At 32.2% G+C, this 6,180-nt stretch overlaps 1 long non-coding RNA gene across 4 annotated transcripts; it reads left to right on the plus strand.

Annotated features, from left to right (window-relative positions):
- Nucleotides 1–1,099: 1,099 nt before the first annotated feature.
- LOC118030023 (uncharacterized) lies at nt 1,100–5,725 on the plus strand. Of its 4 annotated transcripts, none has more exons than XR_004684248.2 (7): nt 1,100–1,525; nt 2,071–2,152; nt 2,257–2,339; nt 2,726–2,807; nt 2,897–3,016; nt 3,701–3,780; nt 4,941–5,725. It is a non-coding gene; the product is annotated as an uncharacterized lncRNA (long non-coding RNA). The 4 variants fall into 4 exon arrangements; XR_004684249.2 differs by having other exon boundaries at nt 2,081–2,152; XR_012169861.1 differs by having other exon boundaries at nt 2,071–2,339.
- The last annotated feature ends 455 nt before the right edge of the window (nt 5,726–6,180 follow it).

Consider the following 6,180-nt stretch of genomic DNA (forward strand, 5'->3'; position numbering starts at 1 on the left):
TTTATATGTTCATTTAATAAAATAAACCAAAAATTATATGTGCTAATAGATGATAATAAACTCATTGATTTTAATACAAAATATTAAGTCGAGAAGTTGCGATAAAAATATTGTTTCTTAAAAATAAAAGATTAAATATTTTTCAATTTGAAAAAAATTGATATTGTTTGAATCAATAAAATTAAAATTTTATTTTTCTAATTTGAGAATTCATCATTCATCCAATGTTGAGATCTATTATTAGCGAGGTTCCTATATAAAGCCCAATTAAAATAAAAAAATAAACTTAATCTCAAGTCTATGTAAGAATTAAATTAAAAATAAAAAAATTAAGTAAGAAAAAAAAATAAAAAAAATATTTTGGATAACTATTGCAACCAACTGTGAATTATGTTTTTATTTTACGTTGTTTTATATATATATATATATATATATTTATTTATTTATTTATTTTGCATATTTCATAATTTCAAATACCTTTTCATAATTTAATGAAATTCAATTTTAAAAACCAAATTTATAATTTGTAAATGGGAAGCATAAGAACCTAATAAATGCAAATTAAAAAAGAGTTTGAAGGACCCAATAAAAAGGAAAGAACACAAACAAAAAAAAATATTGGTTATAAAATAAGTTTGAAAAGCCAAAAAAAAAAAAAAAACGATGCAAATTAAGAAAAAGCTTGAGATGGTTCAAGTGTTTCCACTAATAGATTTTTAATATATAGTAAAAAAGTTATTAAACCTTTTTTAAGCTTAATAAATTAATTTGATAATTCATTATTCAATTCAGGTTTCACCTCGAATCATTTTCATCATTGATTAAATTAAATTTGGATGGCAAAACATAATCTATTTAACTTGATAAAACTCGAATTAGATGTACTTAAATCAATTACAATAATTAAAAAAAGACACTCAAACTCCAATTCATAGGCTTTGAAAGTCATCAATGTTTAACATTGCAATCCAAATGTATATTTGGGAAAATTTTAAAATTATTTTAATGAACTGATATATTAATTTTTTAAAAATAAAAATTATTAATTTTTTTTTAAATAATCACTACTTACAAACAATTATATAAATCAATAATTAAAATTAAAAAAAGACTTTGATCGACGAGCGATCCTCTTTATTAGCTAATCAGGGTTTAAGCCTCAGGAGGTAGCATTGAATTCAGCAACAGGAATCGAATTAGTTTCCATTTTTGGAAATGGAAGGGAAGAATCCAGTGAGGCTTACGTTAGGAAAACATTCTTCACTAGCTCCAGAGCGAGAACCAGAAGAATCTGATGTTGATGTGGAAGGAATTGATCCAGGATTGAGGCTGATGTATTTAGCTAATGAATGAAATTTACAAGGGATAAAGGAGGTGTTGTTGTTGAATTCTGATGTGTTGATGTTAATTTTCGTGATATTGATGATCGTACTGCTCTTCATATTGCTGCTTGGCAAGGATTTACTCAAGCTGTTTCCGAACTAAAGCAGGCCAAATTGATCTCAAATATCGTTGGGGCAGCACTGTAAGTATTTGGAAAGTAAATTGTGTTTTTGTGAACTGGGTTTCTTGGAATTGTTCAAATAGTTGTGTTTATAAGAGATTGCTAGCTTGCTAATCTTTTTATAACGGGGTTGATGATGACGTTGTTCCGCGGAGATTTGAGTCTGATTTCAAAACTGTTTTGATTTTAGAGTAACAATGAGCTGCGTGCTTATGGTTAGATACATTTTGTGGATTATAAAGTTAGAATTTTGGATATGGATTACTGTCATCTTAAAAAAATTTGTTAATTTTGGGGATGCTATTTGAATTAGTCCTGGCAATTTGCACAAGCATTTTGTTTTGAGATGAAGGATTTTCAGATTGCCTGTTAAGAGGGGGTTCTGTTGCTGATGCTATGTATTCAGATATGGGTTGATTAAACTCTTGGGGTGCATGGAGAACATTATAATTAAGAGCATTCTTGGGGTTCTTTTAAGAGATAAAATGCAGTATTTGGTTTGGTATTTAACCGAAATTCGGTAAAAATCATAGTTTTTTTTTAGTTAACTAATGTTGCTTAAACAGCTTCTTGCAGATGCTATATATATTACAAAACCACGATGTGATTAAACTTTTGGAAAATCTTGGTGCTGGTGCAAAGCCTCTGGTATGTTTTCTGTTTTTGTTGTTTATATGAGATGCTGTAGTGTACTTTTTTGGCCTTCTTTAGTTTGGTTTTGTTATTATGTTTGGGTGGCTTTGTTTATCTAGATGTCTCCTATGCACCTGAGGTCCTGGAATACGAAATCAATCCTGATGAACTTGATTTTACTAACAGTGTAGAATTAACTAAGGTAACTTGTTCTCCTTGTCTTCTTTGTCAGCTAGAACTGATGAGCTTCTGTTGGCCTTGTGATGACATTTCTTATTTTTTTAATGTTGTGAAGATCAATATCAGTTTCTTTTATGTTGATTATTATTGTCAAGTGTTACAACTTGATTTAAAATATTGTTGATGATTTTCTGAGTTCATCTCTTATATAATTATATTTGTGGCTTTTAATCCCTCTACCATAAGCATTCGAGTTGGGTAAGAATAATATGATTTGTTACTTAGGTAATGAAACATATATTGTAGATAAGATCTATGAAGTGAGTTTCTAAATCTTTGGCCTGCCTGTATTTGACCTGTTTAAAAGCACATTTCATTTTCAAGTTTACTGCATGAAATATGTTACAGGGAACCTTTTGTAGCATCATGGCAAGGAATTTAAGTTGCTGTTAAAAAGCTTGGTGAGGAAGTGCTTTGAGACAACGATAAAGTATGGTTTATTTATACCCTGAACTGTTTTTGTTCCTCAATAGTATATGGTTGTACTTTTAGGTTCTCATGATGGCTAGTTTTGTACAGAGACCATTCAGGGATGAACTTGCATTGCTTCAGAAAATATAGCATCCAAACGCAGTCCAGTTTCTGGGTGCTGTTACTCAAAGTTGTCCAATGATGAATGTGACGGTATATTTGTCTAAGGTTTGTTCTTCAATGCTTTTGTTCACCACATGGAATAGCATTTTTCCAATCTCATTCATAGCATATTGCTTTTTGCTGGATCTTTGGTGTTGTCAGATCTCTATTATTTGCATGTTATTTTCTTTGTTGACTGTTAAATATCATCGCCGATGTCTGTTAATGTGGGTTTTTTTCCTACCTGCTTTCTTATTTTATAATCATGTATATTTTATGCTCCATTGAATTTGATGGTGATAAATCTATTCCCCTGATAAGTCCTGCTTTATACTTTCACTCAGGTGGATAAGATTTCTTAAATAAACTAAGAAAGCATTAACGGGTCTATTCTTGTGAAAATTTCTGCATCATATGTGATGGAAATTTTTGTCCTTTGGATTTGGTTCGTAACTAAGGATGCCAAGACCATCCTCCATCTCTCCTCTTAGCTGCCTTTCTTCTAACCTAAAATTCACTAGTATTGAAATTGGAGACTGGTTGCTCATGTTGTGCTCTTTCACTACATTATAGATGACACCATTGTCTTCAAGTCATAGTGGTGGATCCACATCTTCTGTGTTTTGTCATTTATCTTGTTATTTGTACAGAAGAAATTTAGGGATAAAAATGCTTTAAGATGTTCAAGTCAGTGAAAGCTTATATCATAAAATTAATCTATTGGCTTTTGCTTTTCCACTTATGTTACAGGGAAGTCTTGGTGCATTCTTGAAAAGAAAAGGAGCATTAGAACGAATAGCAGCTGTGAGACTTGCACTTGATATTGCGAGGTTCTTTATTATTATTATTTTTAATTTTTCCATTAAAGCAAACCCCTCCCCATAAAACGCATGTTTATTTTTTCATGGAGTTTATTATTATTCTGGATATCCAATCTGTTGCAAATGGTGATAATTGTTCGATTGGATGCTTATACATTAGTTACTGACCAAGAACTTTAATTAATATTTTGTAGTTATATCACTTTGTTTGCTTGAAGAAAATATTGAACTGAGCTTGAAAGTTGTGGAGCTCTGTGTTAACATATTGACAATGAATGCCTAGTTTGCCCCCCAAAAGAAACGATTTGGATTCCTCTTCTCCCTCTCTTTCATCGTGAGCGCTGGCACACCCACCAACACACAGACACACGCACACACTGAGGTGTTAGACTTGGTACCCAAACACAAAGAGTGATGCTGAACTAAAAAAGCAACATTTTCGCTCTCTCTTTTTTTTCAGTGTTCACAAGGTGCATTTTTTAAAATTTTGGTCATTTTTTTCATTTTTAATTCTAGATTGTTGAGATTTTTATGTTTTGGTCTAGAACTTCATTTTGTTTACATTTTAGTCCTTGAGTTTGGGTTTGAGAAAAGAGAGAGAAAGTGGTTGGCTAGCTATACTTTATCAATAAAAAAAGTTATTCTTGGTGTTAATGAGTTTCATTTGACAAGAACAGTTTTATTGAGGTGTTTTTTACCTCTTATCTTGCCAGAAAAAGTAGATCAAGGCTCAATATTGTTTTTTGATTGGGTTAATTATCAGATTTTTAACTGATTAAAGGTTGTTTTGAGGTTAGATATGAGTTTATTGAGGTTTATGAGTATTACTTCAGGTGTTTTCAGGTTAAAAAAAGGTTGAAAATGAGTTTTTTAGGGTCCAAGTAGTCGGACCATATTTTACAGCAACTTTCAAGTGATCAGAAAAAAAAGTAGTAGAGTTGTCTAGCCTTCTTTTTTCAAGACAAAAAAATAAAATAAAATTGTTCGTCTGTTTATTTTTTTATTTTTAAAAAGAAGGCTAGGTGTGCAGGCTAGGCTTGACATTGCAGGCCCATGCATTTGGTCTCTTTTTTTATCTTTTTTTTTCCCCATCATTTTTGATAAGTTTTTTGCCTTTATACTTTATACTACAAAGTTTTCTGAGTGTCAACTGATCTTTCATCTTACAGGTTGATTGAGGAGTGCTGGCATGACAATAAAGCTAAGTGACTGACTTTCAGACAAATACTAACAAGACTAGACACTGTTCATTACAGCATGGATCACAAGAGGGCGGAAAGGTTTCTCCTTTCTCTGAATATGTATGTGTGTGTGTGTGTGGTGATGGTCTACTGTACTTGAATGGGTAACCAAAATTTTGACATTTTACTTTATCTGACTACCTCTAAAGCCTGCTCCTACAAAGAACCAATCTTTTCTGTGTTGAATGGTTCATTGCTTTACTTTGCCCCTCGTGGAGTTGATACATTCCAATTCTTTTCCTTTTCTTTTTCTGGGTTGTGTGAGTAGAAGTTGTGACGATAAAGCTTGGAAATTGATAATTTACCCAAATTATATGAATTGAACCTTCTCTTGAGAGCTACATTTTTCAAGTTCTCGTTCTTTAAGATAGCGTTTTGTCCCTCCTACACGTTCCTGTTGTTGTAGAACTTCTTTTTTTGTTTTTTTTGGCATTGTAACCTGTACAGGTCAGACCACTGACATGCTTTCAGAATCTGGAGGCAATGCTGAAGAAAGATCGTAGTCTAAGCAGCTGCAGTTCACGTTCTACCAGCAGTGCTTGAATTTTAGTTATGCCAAAAAACTAAGTGATTGTAGCTGTTGCTTCTGATATGTATTTGGTAAAAATTATTGAGAGTTTTGTACAATTAAAATTAGCTATGACCATTGACCATAACCATAAAAGTCAAATTTATGCTTCTCCGATTGGTGGTCTTTGATGTGGCCAAAAGCATGGTGGGAGTAGTTTTCTTAACCAAACACTCTGGGTATTGTGGCGAGAGTAAAATTACCTTCTATCACATTACCAAACAAAACAAGCATCGAGTCCATCTTTCTCTTTGGTTCGACCGCACAATTAAGTTTGTAGACTCGTTTATTTGGTTCAATCAAAGACTAATTAGTGAATTCATGAGGGTCCTAACCTTTTCTCTTACAACTGCTTAGGTTTGAACCATTATGGTTAAGTTGTGATTAATGTAGTACTGAAATGGAGGAGAATGGGGTGGGGATTCCTGGGCTGGCAGAGCTTGAAACCATCTTACAGAACGCAGTGGCAGCAAGTGAAGGAGGAGCACTAATGGTTTTTTTTAATTTTTTAACAGGGTTGTCAAGCTAATTTATATATATCTTGATTAATCCTACATTAATTTCATGCAATTAACGAACTCCAACAACTCTTTTTTCTTC

The sequence above is a fragment of the Populus alba genome, chromosome 5 (assembly GCF_005239225.2).
Source record: "Populus alba chromosome 5, ASM523922v2, whole genome shotgun sequence".
NCBI classification, from domain to species: domain Eukaryota; kingdom Viridiplantae; phylum Streptophyta; class Magnoliopsida; order Malpighiales; family Salicaceae; genus Populus; species Populus alba.